At 43.6% G+C, this 19,910-nt stretch overlaps 1 protein-coding gene across 1 annotated transcript in view; it reads right to left on the minus strand.

The window, feature by feature from the left end:
* LOC124622399 (tumor necrosis factor alpha-induced protein 8-like protein) overlaps positions 1–19,910 on the minus strand; it is a 905,915-nt gene that overhangs the window by 442,433 nt on the left and 443,572 nt on the right. The window contains exon 3 of the mRNA XM_047148087.1: positions 12,617–12,736. The gene's annotated coding sequence lies outside the window, so the exon portion shown is untranslated. The remainder of the gene's footprint in view (positions 1–12,616; positions 12,737–19,910) is intronic.

Below are 19,910 nucleotides of genomic sequence, written 5' to 3' on the forward strand. Positions count from 1 at the left end.
AGGCCTGGTATATTTCTGTAAGGGGCATGAACAGTGTTAGGTGTTTAGTGATCGCTGTGAAGAACACGATGAGGCCATGAGCTCGTGCTAGACCACATAATCAGCAGCTGACAGAGTTCCAAATGGGCCGCATTGTGGCTCTCCATTAGGCCGGTTGTTCGAGTAGTGCAGTATCTAAATTTGTGGCGCATTCGAATGTGACAGTGGCACGATGCTGGACTGCAGGGGAACGCGGGGGCAAGCGCGCTCACCTTCAAAATTCTTATCGACCGTATCTGACCACCGCAGGGGACGATCGTCGTATTGTGCACCGAGCACATCGTTACCCCTCCACTCCTGCACCCACCATCTGAGAACAAGTAATGGACTTCCTGCAACATACTGTGTGTCACCCCACAACATTGGTCAGTGACTAGTAGCAGCCAGACTATGGCCGCCATTCACGTCACTAACACAAACAGCTGCGTTTGGAGTGATGCCGTGACTGGGAAGCATGGATTGCTGATCAGTGGCGTCGAATTGTGTTCAGCAATAAATCGCAGTTCTGCACTACCCCGAGTGAGGACTGTCGGCTGGTATGGCAGCTAGCTGGGAAGAGGTTCGATACTTCTAATGTTTTGGAGAAGCTCAACAATCATGTCCATTATAATTATCCGGGCTGTTATGCCGTGGTTGGTTGATGAATTCTGTGTCAATTCCCAACGTTTCGTCCCCGTCTGTGGAGGACATCTTCAAGGGGGTCTGTAGCTCGATGGAAGGTCCAACACACCCACTGGCTCGCTAATGACTGCCGCTAAATTCCGTGACCGCGCTTCTACGCCGAGGCGTGACGTCACGTGTTTTGAAAACGTCAGTGCAATTGGCCGCTGTCCGCTGCCGTCGATCGCCGTTGCCATCACCCAGTGGTGGACGGGTGGTACACTTCTTCTTCAACACCGGCGTCCACATACCGTTTAATTTCACGCCCTCCTCCTTTCGATTGTAATTATTGGGGAGTTTGGCGATTTCGATTGTCTCCCTGTAGAGCCTTTCGTAATATCCGCTTGTGGCCGCTAGTACTTGCGTCTCCTCAAAACGAATACGGTGGTTACCTGGCTGGAAAGCACGCTCCGCAACAGCTGATCGTTCCGTTTCTCCTCTTCTACAATTGGCCTTGTGCTCTTCCAAACGTTTTGAAACAGTTCTTCTAGTGGTACCCACATAAACATCTGCACAGCTGCATGGGATCCTGTTCACTCCAGCTTTTTCCAATGGTTTGCGAGCGTCCTTGGCAGGCTTAAGGCATTTCTGTATCTTCCTGGTGGGCTTGTAAATTACGGTAATATTCCGCTTCGTCAAGATCCTCCCTATTCTTTCCGTTACATTTTTAACAAATGGCAGGAAAACCTTAGATTTTGCAGTAGCCAGTACGTCACTATGGTTTCTGCGTGACTGTCTCAACGCGCGTTTTATTTCAGCGGACGAATATCCGTTCTTCATTAGTGCATTGTGGAGATGTTCCATCTCCGCGTCGAGCAACTCAGGTTTAGCACTGTCCGCTAACGTCTTGATAGTCTTGATAACACCCCGCTTCTCAGCAATGTTACTCCTGGTGTCATAGAGTGGGGTGCTATCAGAGACGGTACGGTATATCACAGACATTCTGCGTTTTTATGTGTTACATCTCATGCGACAGCTTTGTCTTGGCATTTTTCAACACGGCAATGCTCGTCCACACATGGCAGGTGTCTATATGAACTCTCAGTGTGATGCTGAGGTAGCCCTGTGGCCAACAAGATCCACAGATCTGTCCCCAGCAGAGCATTTGTTGGACCAGCTCAGACGTCAGTGCCATGCCAATGTCATCTTTCAGGATATCGAGGGCCAGTTACAACAGTTGTGAGCCAGATTGCCTCGCGAGAGAATATAACGCCTTTATTAAGCACTTCCCAACCGAATCAGCGGGTCAGACAGAGTGCAACACCACTCTGATCAGTGGACTCGTACCGATAGGTGTGCTCATATTGCCAACTTCTTTGTAAATGTGCCTCTGTTTTTTCGCTGAAATAACATCACATACCCTCTCAACACGCGTAGTTTCATTTCGTAGTCTCGTCCCATTCCGTGTGCTGCATATGTTTCGTCAGGCAGCATTTATCTCGCGCAGAGCTCATGGTGGTAAAGTTAGAGGGTTTCCAACTCATACTGAGGTTCATCAGCATTCGCTGCTGGAGTAGCAAAATGGAGAAATGATAGTGAATCGCCGGCCGAAGTGGCCGTGCGGTTCTAGGCGCTGCAGTCTGGAACCGCGAGACCGCTACGGTCGCAGGTTCGAATCCTGCCTCGGGTATGAATGTGTGTGATGTCCTTAGGTCAGTTAGGTTTAACTAGTTCTAAGTTGTAGGGGACTAATGACCTCAGAAGTTGAGTGCTCAGAGCCATTTGAACCATTTGACAGTGGTTCACGAAGTTTCCTGTATCTTATATCTTAAGGTGGCATGCAGAGTAAATGTGAAAATGTAACAGAATACGCGAGAATGGAGGAGAAGTTACGTCGCGAGCGAAACATGGACCTTCAGGGTGTGAAACTGTAGCAGCTAGGTGATCGCCCACACTCAAGGAACTCAGCTACTAAAAATAGCTGGTGAGAGGCAGCGTAATGGCGCGCTCGCTCCACAGTGCTAATGAGACGTGATTTATGGGCTTGGCTGAAGATACTGGGCGTCGATGCAGCGTACAGGCACGACACGTGGGCGTGCGGCGCTCCGGCAGTTAACCCGGCGACGTGCGCAGGTCACGTGTCAGCCAGTGGCGGCTGCGATCACGTGGCTGGCACACGGGGCCACAATTGTTCCGCAACGCACCAGAGTCTAGAACAGTCGCCGTTTGTTGACGGAGGCGTTAAAGCTACCTGTTCAAAACATTGGTAACCCTCTCAAAACAGCATGCTGCTCGCATTGGAGCGCTGTAGATCTTCTAGAACTGGTACCCATCACTACTGACGTAGATCATGGCACTAAAACGTTGTGTATGTGCCAGCTGCTTGTGTTGAATAACTGCAGTTAAATGGCTTGCGCGGATATTTGTGTCATGATACACATCTCGTGTCACTATACACACTTGGGCTCCTTGGTGCTTCCACTCCCGCGCCTCAGAGAACAACTGGAAAATGATCAAGAGTACCCAGGGGAATCACCCAGGCAACTGTGCGAGTTATATTCAAGGTCATGATATAACTACATCATTGATGGGAGGCTCTCAGCGAACGGGAGCACTAGCCATTAAATTTGCTACACCACGAAGATGACGATGACGTGCTACAGACGCGAAATTTAACCGACAGGAAGAAGATGCTGTGAAATGCAAATGATTAGCTTTTCAGAGCATTCACACAAGGTTGGTGGCGGTGGCGACACCTACAACGTGCTGACATGAGAAAAGTTTCCAACCGATTTCTCATACACAAACAGTAGCTGACCGGCGTTGCCTTGTCAAATGTTGTTGTGATGCCTCGTGTAAGGAGGAAAAATGCGTACCATCACGTTTCCGACTTTGATAAAGGTCGGATCGTAACATGTCGCGATTGCGGTGTATTGTATCATGGCATTGCTGCTCGCGTTGGTCGAGATCCAATGACTTTTAGCAAAATATGGAATCGGTGGGTTCAGGAGGGTAATGCGGAACGCCGTGGTGGATCCCAACGGCCTCGTATCACTAGCAGTCGAGATGACAGGCATCTTATCCGCATGGCTGTAACGTATCGTCCAGCCACGTCTCGATCCCTGAGTCAACAGATGGGGACGTTTGCAAGACGACAACCATCTGCACGAACAGTTCGACGACGTTTGCAGCAACATGGACTATCAGCTCGGAGACCATGGCTGCGGTTACCCTTGACGCTGCATCACAGACAGGAGCGCCTGCGATAGTGTACTCAACGACGAACCTGGGTGCACGAATGGCAAAACGTCATTTTTTCGGATGAATCCAGGTTCTGTTGACAGCATCATGATGGTCGCATCCGTGTTTGCTGACATTGCGGTCGCTGTGAAACCCTACATTTCAGCAGGATAATGCACGACCACATGTTGCAGGTCCTGTACGGGCCTTTCTGGATACAGAAAATGTTCGACTGCTGCCCTGGCCAGCACATTATCCAGATCTCTCACCAACTGAAAACGTCTGGTCAATGGTGGTCGAGTAACTGGCTCGTCACAATACGCCACTCACTACCCTTGATGAACTGTGGTATCGTGGTGAAGCTGCATGGGCAGCTGTAGCTGTACACGACATCCAAGCTCTGTTTGACTCAATGCCCAGGCGTATCAAGGCCGTTATTAAGCCAGAGGTGGTTGTTCTGGGTACTGATTTCTCAGGATCCATGCACCCAAATTGCGTGAAAAAGTAATCACATGTCACTTCTAGTATAATATATTTGTCCAATGAATATCCGTTTATCATCCGCATTTCTTCTTGGTGCAGCAATTTTAATGGCCAGTAGTGTATATATAGAGATAGATAGATAGATAGATAGATAGATAGATAGATAGAGAGAGAGAGAGAGAGAGAGAGAGAGAGCGATGTTAAGACCGCTAATGAAGGGTTGAGCTAATTATAAAAGATGATATTGCGAAGGAGAAGAGGGTGCTTGAACTTCACTGGTCCCATTGGTTGAGATGGGTTTCCCACCAATTTTAAGTCAAGTGACCATTACAGAGTTACGTCAGGATCTTGAATATAGGTCGCACAGTTGCCTGGGGGTTTCACATGGGTCCTTTTGATCAGTTCCCAGTGGTTCCCCGTGGGAGATGGAGTCGGGGCACCAATGAATCCAAGAGTGTAATATGACAACGGATGTGTAACATGATACCGGATGTGATAAGATAGTTATCTGGCCTTGATCTGGCCCTCGATAACTAATACTTGCCAGTTGTGGCTGTATGTGTATGTGGCTGTATGGTGTCACAAGCATATATTGCTCACACAGCTGCAGGATATCGAAATCCTGAAACTTTTCTCAATGCGTGGCAGTATGTTTTGGAAATGGTGCTCACCGGGCGTGACTTGAAGCGACGCTCTGGAAGTGATACATCGCCCGAAGTTTACCTGTTTCTGAACTGGTCCCGCTGCCCTATTGATGTGCACATAATCACACGCTGAATAATGTTGTCCGATTTGTTGCTGTATCAACCCAGAATAGTGTACTCGTAGCCATGTAATGCAGCACAGGAACAGTGCTGTAAAGATGCTGACTGATAGGGACTAGGGACAAGCGTCGCGCCTTGTCAGCGATAATCGGTTTCAAGCTCTACAGGAGATGCTGCTGTCAGTGAATGCAGTTCCATCTCAACCAGTTTACCACTGGACTCTGGAAGGGAAGTGCATGAAATGGACATTTGGAGTCGGGAGTTACACTCGCTGTGAGCAGGCGGTGCAATTCAGGCTGCAAGTGTTTCCGTAATTTTTTTCGTACCATGATTTGGCCCCACTCATTCAAGTTACCCTGAACATGAATCAAGATGTTTACTTCAGTATTCTCCGTGACCAGCTACTATACTTTCTTCTGCATTTTCATGATATCTTCCAAAATGACAGCAACTGGTTTCAAACTGGTTGCGAACGCTGAAGCAGCCTATCGCAACTCTACTACTACTCCCTTAAATCACCCGGTCAGAATCCAATAGAAAATGTCTGAGGCTATTTGGAGCAGCGGTTGAAACGAAGCCAATAACATCCTCATAATATGGTAGCTGTAGTGGATCTAATCATCGAATAGTGACTTTATCTGGACATGGAGTAGCTGAAGAAATATGTGGACTCTCTTCCTCGCCGAATAGAAGCCATTATAAAGGCTAGACGCGGTGTGGCACTGTATTAACGTGAGATCTCCATGGGGGTGACTAATATTTGGTCCAATTTGTCGTTAGTTGCAGGTCCATTTGTAAATCACAGTGCTTTGCTAGCCATGGCCCTATTCCAGGTGGTATGCCTCTGCCGGACGTAGAGATGACTTAGACCAGTTGGAAGGAATGGATGAATACATTATGTGGTTTGAGGATAAACTGAGCAGAGACCAAAGAGTGATAAAGAGAAGTGAAAGGTACAGGTAAAGTCTGTGACGGAAGTCAATGACTTGGCTAATGGCCTGACAGCATGCAGAGTGCGGCCTTTCTCCACTATGGCACTGGAAGTGGAAGGATACCGGGCCCATCGCCCCAGAAGCCTTTTACCTTTGGGAAAGCTGCACAGTACTCAGATGATAGCAGGCTGAGTGGACCTGTGGCCCTCCTAGAGGGACTGGAGTTAGTAAAACTCCGCGCCCCTATCTGGGTTTGAAACTGGGTCCTAAAGGACTGCAGCCTAGTGCCGTACTGAGCAGACCACCACAACCACGACGGCGAGTAGTAGGAAAATAACCACTTCTTTAATATCAAAATGAACTTCATTTTGATATTAGTAGAACATGTAAAAGAATTCTTTTCTCTAGAAAATTACACTGGATGCCTGAAGTAAGGAAGATATCAGAAGTGTGTTGACATAGGGAAAGAGAATCTTCTTTATTTAGAGAGATCTGCTGATATTCAAATTTGATGTGGAACTGAGGAAGCTGTTCCTTAAAGCGTATGTCTGGACCACACTATAGTAAAGAAACGAAACTTAAGTACGTTAAAAATTAAGTGGATAGGTGAACTAAGAAATAAAGCAGTGCTAAACATAGTAGGCGAGGGAGACCTATTCGAAAATGTGACGGTTCCGTGGTCCGGGGGGGGGGGGGGGGGGGGGGGAATCGAGCGCACACGGGCACGGGGTTGGTTACGTTGTTTGAGAGCACGCACAGAACGCTTGTAAAAGGGGCTGGCGTCGGATAGCCTATACTAGCTGCGCATGCGCACGAGTGAGCTGAAGGAGCTGAAGGGCTGTCGACAGTGCCCACGCCCTGCGCTTTCAACATTGTAACAGCCTAAACGATATCCATGAATAGTTGTTTTGGGATCGGAAGGAGCGATAAAAGGGAAAATAATAAAGGGAGGCCAAGTCTAGAATAATGAAGGAAATTATAGAGGATTTAGGCGTAGACATCCGGCATAAGAAGTCAGCCTCATTCTGCCAACGGCCTTGTCAAAGAGGGCGGAGGAGCGAATAGAAGGTTCAGGGCACTCTCTTGTCCTAGGGGTGGGAAATTACCCCTAAAGGCGGAAGAATCAGCAATGATCAACGACATGAGGATGCAGAAGGCAATGGAAACCACTGCATTAAAGACACGTAACGTGTATCCACAGGACATGTGGCCTGCAATAGAAGAAGTGTCATGATGATCTCTCCATTGGCAAAAGTTTCCGGAATAGTCCCCCATTCGGATCTCCGGGAGGGGACTGCCAAGGGGGAGGTTACCATGAGAAAAAGATTGAATAATTAACGAAAGGATAACGTTCTACGAGTCGGGGCGTGGAATGTCAGAAGCTTGAACGTGGTAGGGAAACTAGAAAATCTGAAAAGGGAAATGCAAAGGCTCAATCTAGATATAGTGGGGGTCAGTGAAGTGAACTGGAAGAAAGACAAGTATTTCTGGTCAGATGAGTTCAAATGGTTCAAATGGCTCTGAGCACTATGGGACTTAACATCTATGGTAATCAGTCCCCTTGAACTTAGAACTACTTAAACCTAACTAACCTAAGGACATCACACAACACCCAGTCACCACGAGGCAGAGAAAATCCCTGACCCCGCCGGGAATCGAACCCGGGAACCCGGGCGCGGGAGGTCAGATGAGTATCGGGTAATATCAACAGCAACAGAAAATGGTATAACAGGTGTAGGATTCGTTATGAATAGGAAGGTAGGGCAGAGGGTGTGTTACTGCGAACAGTTCAGTGACCGGGTTGTTCTAGTCAGAATCGACAGCAGACCAACACCGACAACGATAGTTCAGGTATACATACCGACGTCGCAAGCTGAAGATGAACAGATAGAGAAAGTGTATGAGGTTATTGAAAGGGTAATGCAGTATGTAAAGGGGGACGAAAATCTAATAGTCATGGGCGACTGGAATGCAGTTGCAGGGGGAAGGAGTAGAAGAAAAGGTTACAGGAGAATATGGGCTTGGGACAAGGAATGAAAGAGGAGAAAGACTAATTGAGTTCTGTAATAGTTTCAGCTAGCAATAGCGAATACCCTGTTCTAGAATCACGAGAGGAGGAGGTATACTTGGAAAAGGCCGGGAGATACGGGAAGATTTCAATTATATTACATCATGGTCAGACAGATTCCGAAATCAGATACTGGATTGTAAGGCGTACCCAGGAGCAGATATAGACTCAAATCACAATACAGTAGTGATGAAGAGTAGGCTGAAGTTCAAGACATTAGTCAGGAAGAATCAATACGCAAAGAAGTGGGATACGGAAGTACTAAGGAATGACGAGATACGTTTGAAGTTCTCTAACGCTATAGATACAGCAATAAGGAATAGCGCAGTAGGCAGTACAGTTGAAGAGGAATGGTCATCTCTAAAAAGCGCCATCACAGAAGTTGGGAAGGAAAACGTAAGTACAAAGAAGGTAGCTGCGAAGAAACCATGGGTAACAGAAGAAATACTTCAGTTGATTGATGAAAGGAGGAAGTACAAACACGTTCCGGGAAAATGAGGAATACAGAAATACAAGTCGCTGAGGAATGAAATAAATAGGAAGTGCAGGGAAGCTAAGACGGCTGCAGGAAAAATGTGAAGACATCGAAAAAGATATGATTGTCGGAAGGACAGACTCAGCATACAGGAAAGTCAAAACAAACTTTGGTGACATTAAAAGCAACGGTGGTAACATTGAGAGTGCAACGGGAATTCCACTGTTAAATGCAGAGGAGAGAGCAGATAGGTGGAAAGAATACACTGAAAGCCTCTATGAGGGTGAAGATTTGTCTGATGTGATAGAAGAAGAAACAGGAGTCGATTTAGAAGAGATAGGGGATCCAGTATTAGAATCGGAATTTAAAAGAGCTTTGGAGGACTTACGGTCAAATAAGGCAGAAGGGATCGATAACAGTCCATCAGAATTTCTAAAATCATTGGGGGAAGTGGCAACAAAACGACTATTCACGTTGGTGTGTAGAATATATGAGTCTGGCGACATACCATCTGACTTTCGGAAAAGCATCATCCACACAATTCCAAAGACGGCAAGAGCTGACAAGTGCGAGAATTATCGCACAATCAGCTTAACAGCTCATGCATCGAAGCTGCTTACAAGAATAATATACAGAAGAATGGAAAAGAAAATTGAGAATGCGCTAGGTGACGATCAGTTTGGCTTTAGGAAAAGTAAAGAGACGAGAGAGGCAATTCTAACGTTACGGCTAATAATGGAAGCAAGGCTAAAGGTAAATCAGGACACTTTCATAGGATTTGTCGACCTGGAAAAAGCGTTCGACAATATAAAATGGTGCAAGCTGTTCGAGATTCTGAAAAAAGTAGGGGTAAGCTATAGGGAGAGACGGGTCATATACGATATGTACAACAACCAAGAGGGAATAATAAGAGTGGACGATCAAGAACGAAGTACTCGTATTAAGAAGGGTGTAAGACTAGGTTGTAGCCTTTCACCCCTACTCTTCAATCTGTACATCGAGGAAGCAATGACGGAAATAAAAGAAAGGTTCAGGAGTGGAATTAAAATACAAGGTGAAAGGATATCAATGATACGATTCGCTGATGACATTGCTATCCTGAGTGAAAGTGAAGAAGAATTAAATGATGTGCTGAACGGAATGAACAGTCTAATGAGTACACAGTATGGTTTGAGAGTAAATCGGAGAAAGACGACGGTAATGAGAAGTAGTAGAAATGTGAACAGCGAGAAACTTAACATCAGGATTGATGGTCACGAAGTCAATGAAGTTAAGGAATTCTGCCACCTAGGCAGTAAAATAACCAATTACGGACGGAGCAAGGAGGACATCAAAAGCAGACTCGCTATGGCAAAAAGGCATTTCTGGCCAAGAGAAGTCTACTAATATCAAATACCGGCCTTAATTTGAGGAAGAAATTTCTGAGGATGTACGTCTGGAGTACAGCATTGTATGGTAGTGAAACATGGACTGTGGGAAAACCGGAACAGAAGAGAATCGAAGCATTTGAGATGTGGTGCTACAGACGAATGTTGAAAATTAGGTGGACTGATAAGGTAAGGAATGAGGAGGTTCTACGCAGAATCGGAGAGGAAAGGAATATGTGGAAAACACTGATAAGGAGAAGGGACAGGATGACAGGACATCTGCTAAGACATGAGGGAATGACTTCCATGGTACTAGAGGGAGCTGTAGAGGGCAAAAACTGTAGAGGAAGACAGAGATTGGAATATGTCAAGCAAATAATTGAGGACGTAGGTTGCAAGTGCTACTCTGAGATGAAGAGGTTAGCACAGGAAAGGAATTCGTGGCGGGCCGCATCAAACCAGTCAGTAGACTGAAGACCAAAAAAAAAAAAAAAGTTATACAGAGACGACGAGAGAAGCAAAGACAACAAAAGTTGTACGATAGCATCAGGCCATTCGAAAGACTGACGACTTAACACTGCAGACGTTTTTCATTTTGTAACCTGTAGGTTGCAAGTGCTACTCTGAGATGAAGAGGTTAGCACAGGAAAGGAATTCGTGGCGGGCCGCATCAAACCAGTGAGTAGACTGAAGACAAAAAAAAAAAAAAAAAAGTTATACAGAGACGACGAGAGAAGCAAAGACAACAAAAGTTGTACGATAGCATCAGGCCATTCGAAAGACTGACGACTTAACACTGCAGACGTTTTTCATTTTGTAACCTGTAGGCCCTGTTTTGTATATGGATTCACGAAGCTAAAAGTGTGCGTGCTATGCATATAAATGCTAAATTTGCGACTACGGGTTACAGAATAAAATGGAGCTGCAACGTTGAAAATACAGTCGCCAAAAATGTAGTATTGGATGAAATATACAAATGTATAACGACGCCTGAAGATGGGTAAAAATCCGAAAGCGTCTGGATATAAATATAGGTATACAAGAAGCAGTTGGTTGCTGCATTTTTATATTTTCTTCCCTAACGGATGGGGGTACCCCGTGTATCCTACCCAGAAATTTGTTTAACTCCTAGACTTCCAAGCAGTTAGAACTGTGTTTAATCGGTATTGGCTTCTTCTTTAGTAACAAACAGTCCTATCCACTGTGTTTTGCTAGTTATTCCTACATGTTTAATGTTTTCTTCTCGCTCTTCCTGATCTCCTGGCAAACTTTCTCTTACATCATGGAAAAACTAAGACCTTCAAGGTACGCACGAAGAGTCCAGCCTAAACGATATCCATGAATAATTGTTTCGGGATCGGAAGGAGCGATAACACTGAGGCCTTTCTCGACAGCAGAAGCAAAAACATTTCAGTAAACATGCATCGGTGAATGAGCCTTTTGCGAGATAATTGCATGTGCACGGCTACGAGCTGCTGCTGACGTCAGGTATGAAATATTTTCCTGATCAGTAGAAATGTATATGGAATATAAACTTTTTAATTAAGTCTCCATCTAGTTGGGCTCAAATTTCACCATGGGCCATTCTGGGGAATGCGATGAATAAGTGATGGGCACCGGAAATTTTTTCTGCTGATGCCAGCCGACATGTAACGCGCCAATATGCTCCAAGATGTGCGTATAGGTTAGTCAGGCCCTGTACCTTTGCCTCCAAGATCACCTAACCTCAAACCTCTTGCTTTTTCTATATGGGATCATGTCAAAAGTGAAGTGTACCACACTGCTATCGATAGTGTTGAACTGGAGCAGCAAACTGTGCAGTTTCGTCGAGGTTTACGAGGTAATCTACGGGTGTTGGAAAGAAATGGTAACTCAGTCTGTAGCTCCGGGTCTATACTTAGCATTTCTCTTTCCAGATTGCGGGATCCGGAGTTCGATTCTCAGCCAGGCCGAAGACTATATTCATTCGGGGATTGGGTGTCTGTGTTGTTGCAATCATTTCATTTCATCTTCATCCACATGCAAGTACTTGCCTTACTTCGCCACACTCTGTTCTGCTGCCTTTCGCAATATGTACAGATTTCAGGCAATTCGTTATGATGCAGCCCGCTGATGTACACAATTCGGAGCAGCGACGCCATCAGATCAGTCTATCTACATAAGTTTCGTTATTATTTATCAGAAATAAAAAAATTCTTCCCATGGTTGGTTAGTTTCATATCGAACGTATGGTAAATACATCTGTTCTGCGCGAATTTCGTCTACAAGATGAAAGTCATTGTACGTCTCTTCATCAAAGCAATAGCATTTATAGCTAAGATTTATCAATATACTTTCCGGAAACTTTTCAACAGTGGTGAAGGCACTACAGCTGCGTTGAAATATGCCAATCAGATTGCTTTATCAGGTAATCACATCTGAATACTGGCTGAAAATCTGGGTGAAACTTCTTTCAAAATTTTAAATGAACATTTAGCTTAATTTTTCAAGATAGGTTTTCAACTCACTATTTCGAATAGATATTTCACTATGTGTAAGCTCATTCCTATAAAGCTACAGAATTTTGGTGGCAAATAGAGGCGAGATGCCTGGGCTGATAATATACTATAAAAGCTGTGGCAGCGGGCTGACAGGTTTCCTGTACTCACAGCAGGGGTAGTCCGCGGTGGACTGCAGCCAGTGGTAGATGAGCCACCCCTCCAGCTCCAGGAGGGTGGAGCGGCCCAGCGACACGAGCCCCCAGCCCGCCAGCCTGGTGCTTCTCTATTCTGGAAAAACAACGACAACAGCGTCATCACACCTAATACATCACAGTACGATCTACAGGGTGTTCAAAATGAAAGTGGCCCACAAAATACAGGGTGATTCAAAAAGAATACCACAACTTTAGAAAGGTGTATTTAATGAAAGAAACATAATATAACCTTCTGTTATACATCATTACAAAGAGTATTTAAAAAGGTTTTTTTCACTCAAAAACAAGTTCAGAGATGTTCAATATGGCCCCCTCCAGACACACGAGCAATATCAACCCGATACTCCAACTCGTTCCACACTCTCTGTAGCATATCAGGCGTAACAGTTTGGACAGCTGCTGTTATTTCTCGTTTCAAATCATCAATGGTGGCTGGGAGAGGTGGCCGAAACACCATATCCTTAACATACCCCCATAAGAAAAAATCGCAGGGGGTAAGATCAGGGCTTCTTGGAGGCCAGTGATGACGTGCTCTGTCACGGGCTGCCTGGTGGCCGATCCATCGCCTCGGGTGGTTGACGTTCAGGTAGTTACGGACAGATAAGTGCCAATGTGGTGGCGCTCCATCCTGCTGAAATATGAACTGTTGTGCCTCTTGTTCGAGCTGAGGGAACAGCCAATTCTCTAACACCTCCAGATACTGTAGTCCAGTTACAGTAGCACCTTCGAAGAAAAAGGGACCAAAAACTTTATTGGCTGAAATGGCGAACAAATGTACAACTAAATGAAACTTTATAGCTCCCTTAATTCGCCGACAGATAGTGCTTAGCTCTGCCTTTTGTCGTTGCAGAGTTTTAAATTCCTAAAGTTGTGGTATTCTTTTTGAATCACCCTGTACATCACGCACCTTAAGACAGGCAACCGACCTTATATCTCCATCTAGGAGCAGATGGCGTAAGTTGGATTGCCTACCTTAAGGGGCGTGATATATTTACCGAGAGATTTTTGTTTTGCCTAAACTGTGCAAACAAGCGGCGCTGTCCCCTATTGTAAGCTCATTACCTATTTTTATAACGTGTATGACATGTAGTTTACTTATACTTTTTGACAGTGAATTGCTGCCTAAGACACACGAAACTGAATTTCGATTAGGGACACTTACCACAGTTCACGTGCAACAGTAATTAGTACCATGTGGTTCGATCGTATAGCACACATCTGTGTAGTTGGTCTCTTTCGAAATAAATATCAGGACTATTGAAACAACATAAAACCTGTTTCAAATATTAATGTTTATTTTTTTCAGAGTACAACGGCAATAATCACTGTACTGAAATCAATCAGTGAAGTTGCATAATCTCCGCTTGCTTTTACCCATATAAAGTGAAAAATGCTACAAAATTAACAGATGTGCAGTAGAAGCAGCGAACTATTATTAGACAAGTATGAGTCAGCACAAAAAGGCACCACAACAACGTAAGAAGGAAAAAAGGCACTACTTCGGTAACTTTTTCCAAGTTTTCACTCTAGTTTTGTATTGCGAATATTTTAGTCTTATATTTGATACTCAACAGTTATCAACTTTATGCTGTTACATTAGTAACTGTAACTTTCAGTTCCAACGATCAGAGAGTAGATATGTTTACAATGTGGTGCCTCTCCAGCCCTGTTCGCTTGAAGAATTACTATGTAGCGTATTATGTTGTGTACAGAAGTTAGTTGGGCTCATAACTTATTTTCTAAGTGCTTTACTACTGCCTTTATCTTTCTTTTTCAAACAGATTATATGATGATGACATGTTGATACTTTGAGAGTGACAACTGAATCACTTTATTCCATACTAAATTTGTCTCGGTATTTAAAAATTGCTTTCTTAGCTGGAGTGGCCGTGCGGTTCTAGGCGCTACAGTCTGGAACCGAGTGACCGCTACGGTCGCAGGTTCGAATCCTGCCTCGGGCATGGATGTGTGTGATGTCCTTAGGTTAGTTAGGTTTAAGTAGTTCTGAGTTCTAGGCGGCTGATGACCTCAGAAGTTAAGTCGCATAGTGCTCAGAGCCATTTGAACCATTACTTTCCTAAAAAATTGCTGGAAGCTTAATTAAAAAAAAAGAAACAAGTAAGCTGTGGATAATCAAGGGAATTGAAATCTCATGCAAGAAGAAGAGGGAAATTTGTATAAAGGCCAAAGTGAGTGAACATCAGACATTATTTGCATATTACAAAAAATACTGTAATATTTTAAGGAAAGTCATTACAGTGTCCAGAAGTATGCACATTCTGACAGAAGTAAATAATGGAGATAATAAGATTAAAACTATATGGGACATTGTCAAACAGCAGACAGGACAGTCAGTCAGTGTACAAGATACCACAAAAATTAAACTAAATGACACTGTTGTGACTGATAATTCACAGGTTGCAAGTACTTTTAACGAACAGTTTCTAAGTGTAGCAGCAATAGCAGGATTACATGGTTCAGTGGCAGAAGCATGAGACTATATTAAAAATAGATGTAGCACCAACATCCTTCAATGACATAAATATAATTCTCAAAATTCTAAAAAAACAAAAGCTCATGTGGTGTTGATGGAATTTCAAACAGAATCCTGATGGAATTTCAAAAAGAATTCTGAAAAGTTATTCCAGCTTAAAAAGTAATGTCCTCAGTAACATATGCAATGTATCACTGACACAAGGACTTATTCCAGACAGGCTAAAATATGTAACATATCTCTTCACTAGAAAGATGACAAGACATACTTAAACAATTATGGTCTAATTTCCTTACTGGCATTTTCTTCCAAAATATTCGGAAAAGTAATGTTCTCGATAGTAGTCTCACAATTAAGTGGAAACAATTTACTTAGCATATGAAACTTCCTGGCACATTAAAACTGTGTGCCGGGCCGAGACTCGAACTCGGGACCTGTGGCTAAGCAATGTCTCCGCAGTTTCCTTTCTTCCAGGAGTGCTAGTTCTGCAAGGTTCGCAGGGGAGCTTCTGTGATGTTTGGAAGGTAGGAGACGAATTACTGGCAGAAGTAAAGTTGTGAGGACGGGGCGTGAGTCGTGCTTGGGTAGCTCAGATGGTAGAGCACTTGCCCGCGAAAGGCAATGGTCCCGAGTTCGAGTCTCGGCCCGGCACACAGTTTTAATCGGCAGGAAGTTTCATATCAGCGCGCACTCCGCTGCAGAGTGAAAATCTCATTCTGGATACTTAGCATATAACAGTTTGGATTCCAGAAGGGTTGATCAACTGCAAATGCTATTTATACATACTCTCATTAAACAGCACAAGCATTAAATAGAAAAATATAGCCAGCTGGTGCTTTTCGTCATCTTCCCAAGGTGTTTGGATGTGTAGATCATGTTACTCTCGTAGAAAAACGCAAGTTTTATGTAACTGGTGCCTTTACACAAATCTAGTTTGAATCATTCTTAACTAACAGAATGCAAAACGTTGTGATGAATAACTCAAAAAATTTCGGAAGGATAGACAATTTCAGTGACTGGAGAGAAATCTCAAAGGGAGTCCCACAGGGTTCAATTTTGTGTCCACTCTATTCCTTATTCACTGACAGATACAAATTGCAACACCAAAAAATAATGTAGTGTAACGAAATTTTGGGAATACATTTCTTTAGGTAATATATTTAAGTGATTAACATAGCTGGATCACAGGTTGATGTAAGTGGGAGGTAAGCCGTTGCAAATGTGAAATTCTGGTAAATTAATAATAGGTGTAACCGCCAATATGCTGAAATCAAGCACACAAATAAGCATGAATTGTGTTGTACAAAAGCCGGACGTCAGTTTGCGGGACGGATTCCGTGCATGTTGCACTTGGTCGGTCAATACAGTGACGGCGAATGCTGTTTGTGGATTACGCTGGAGTTGTCGTCGGACTGTGCGCCATATGTGCTCGTTTTGAGACATATCTGGTGATCGAGCAGCCCAAGCTAACATATCGACACTCTGTAGAGCAGGTTGGGTTAAAACAGCGGTATGTGGGAGAGAGCATTATCCTGTTGGAAAACACCCCATTGAATGCTGGTCATGAGTGGCAGCACACCAGGTTGAATCACCAGACTGACGTAGAGATTTACAGTGATGGTACGTAGGACAGCCACGAGAGTGCTCCTCCTGTTATAAGGAATCGGACCTCAGATCATAACTCCACGTGTAACTCCAGTGTGTCTACCGCGCAGGTTGGTTGCAGGCCGTCAACTAGCCTCCTAACCAACATACGGCCATCAGTGGCTCCAGGGCAAAACCACGTTTCATCATCAAGCACGACTGACCTCCACTCTGCCGCCAAGGAGCTCTCGATTTTCACCACTTAAGTTGCAAATGACGGTGTGAAACATCCTCTTAGAAAAATTTATGAATGATTGTGCTGATAAACCCCTTACGTAATTTGATTTTCAAACAGCTGAGCAAAACTGAACGTGCTCAGACATTTCTCTCTTTACTTATTCAGATCATCAATAAACTGACATACAATATTTTTAGCACAACGCAATCTGACTTTCAATAATCCCTACAAGAGACTAACAATAACCTGTAACTTTCATGAATCACTTACCTCACAAAAATCTTCGTTACTCGAACTACTGCAATACAGCGAGCGCCAATACTGCCAGCTAAATAAAAGATTCTAACTACTGAAGGTACTAACTGCTGATCGGCATATTTAGCAAATGAAAGATTTCGATAGAGAACAAACAATGTATTTACCTTAATAGTGTTCAAAAGTCATTATATATCTATATATATATATATATATATATATATATATCAATTCATGATATTCAGTATTACAAATTTACTCTTTCTGGCGGACACACGTCCAGATCGTCCGCTCTTAAAATTCTGTCATCTCTCTCCCCACATCTACCACTGCCGGCGGCCAACCTGCAACTGCGCAACGCTACGCTCTGTTCACATCCAACTGCCCAACACTACAATGGTAAATATTCTATCAATGCAAACCAGCTACAGTCTGCACACAGCACAGTCAGTGATTTTCATACAGAGCACTACGTGGCGTTACCTCAAAAAAATTTCACAAACTGTTTTGGGAAGTGGCCAATACATATTTGTTAAGAATTTTTTATATTAACGCTAACAAATATATCAAATGCACACACTTATCGATACAATATTGGTCAAAAGCTAAAATTTTCTCACAGTCCGTAAGAGCCGCCAGCAGTGGTGGATGTGGGGAGAGAGATGGCGGAATTTTAAGAGCGGACGATCTGGACGTGTGTCCGCCAGAAAGAGTAAATTTGTAATACTGAATATCATGAATTGATATATATATATATATATATATATATATATATATATATATATATATATATATATATAATGACTTTTGAACACTATTAAGGTAAATACATTGTTTGTTCTCTATCGAAATCTTTCATTTGCTAAATATGCCGATCAGCAGTTAGTGCCTTTAATAGTTAGAATCTTTTATTTAGCTGGCAGTATTGGCGCTCGCTATATTGCAGTAGTTTGAGTTACGAAGATTTTTGTGTGGTAAGTGATTCATGAAAGTTATAGGTTATTGTTAGTCAGGGCCATTCTTTTGTAGGGATTATTGAAAGTCAGATTGCGTTGTGCTAAAAATATTGTGTGTCAGTTGTTTGATGATCTGAATAAGTAAAGAGAGAAATGTCTGTGCACGTTCAGTTTTGCTCAGGTGTTTGAAAATCAAATAACGTAAGGGGTTTATCAGCACAATCATTCATAAATTTTTCGAAGGGGGTGTTTCAGGTGGCTTGGGGTCAATGGAACGCACACTACATGGCGTCAGTGGAATGCCCGCCACAGAGCGTCTGATTCGGACCTGTCGTTGAAGTAAACGACTGATAACAGTTCGTTGTGTTACTGTGGTGCCAACTGCTACTCGGATTACTACTGCAGACGCAGTCGGTGCGCCAGACCCATACGGAGAACACGATTGTTTTATCTCTCGGTAGTACGTCGTGGCCATCCGTAGCGTGGCATTCTTGCAACCGTACATTCTCGTTACCACTACCGTCAGTAATCACGTACAGTTGTTACATTCCTGTCAATTCATTCTGCAATATCGCAGAAGGAACACCCAGCTACTCGTAACCCTTTCACACGAGCTCGTGCAGAATCCGTGATTTGTTGACAATGACGTCTATGTCACCTAAAGGCATTCTTGACTAACATCAACGCACAACGTCCAATCTCAAAGGTAATTAACGCTCACTACTCATTTGCAGCCTAATAGTGGCACTAGTAGCATCGCTCTTTTGCGACTGTTGGGAAATCTGAATATACGTCATCTTTCAGATGTAGAAATGTGCTTACCAACTTTCGTTTATGTCGCACATCTCCTTCTTGCTGCTGCGGTTTTTCCATTAGTGTATATGTGAATGACGTTTCACTTACACAACTTACACACAACAAGCAGAATTACTACTTTTTGGAGACGATACCAGTATTATAATAAATTTTATTAGAGCGAGAGCAACAAAAGGATAGTAAATGATACTTTCCAAATCATTATGAAGTGGTCCGCAGGAATGTACTCTCGCTAAATTTTGAGAACAGCACACCATATTCAGTTCTGCAAAATAAATAGACTCATACCGACAATAGATGTAGCAAATGAGCATAATTCAGTAAATAGGGTAGATCGTTTCAAATTTTTGAGTGCATGTATTGGTGGAAACCTGAAATTGAAGAAGCATGTTAATGAAATTTTCATACAATTAAGCCGGCCGCGGTGGCCGAGCCGTTCTAGGCGCTTCAGTCCGGAACCGCGCGACTGCTACTGTCGCAGGTTCGAATCCTGCCTCGGGCATGGGTGTGTGTGTCGTCCTTAGGTTAGTTAGGTTTAAGTAGTTCTAAGTTCTAGGGGACTGATGACCTCAGATGTTAAGTCCCATGGTGCTCAGAGCTATTTGAACCATACAGTTAAGTTCAACTACTTTTCCTCTTCGTATAATTGCTAATCTCGGAAACAAAAGAATCGACTTCTGACAATATTTTCATCAAATGACGTGTTATGGAATAACTTTCTGGGGTAACTAATCACCTAGAAAGAGAGTACTGATTGCACAAAAGCGAGCAGTAAGAATAATATGCAGCGTTCACCCACGGACGTCACCTGGGCAGCTCTCCAAGGAGCTACTCATTTTAATTCCGCTATCATAATACATATATTCGCTAATGACATTCGTCATATACAGGGTGGTCAGAAAAT

This window comes from Schistocerca americana, chromosome 7, assembly GCF_021461395.2.
Source record: "Schistocerca americana isolate TAMUIC-IGC-003095 chromosome 7, iqSchAmer2.1, whole genome shotgun sequence".
In the NCBI taxonomy this organism is placed as follows: Eukaryota; Metazoa; Arthropoda; class Insecta; order Orthoptera; family Acrididae; genus Schistocerca; species Schistocerca americana.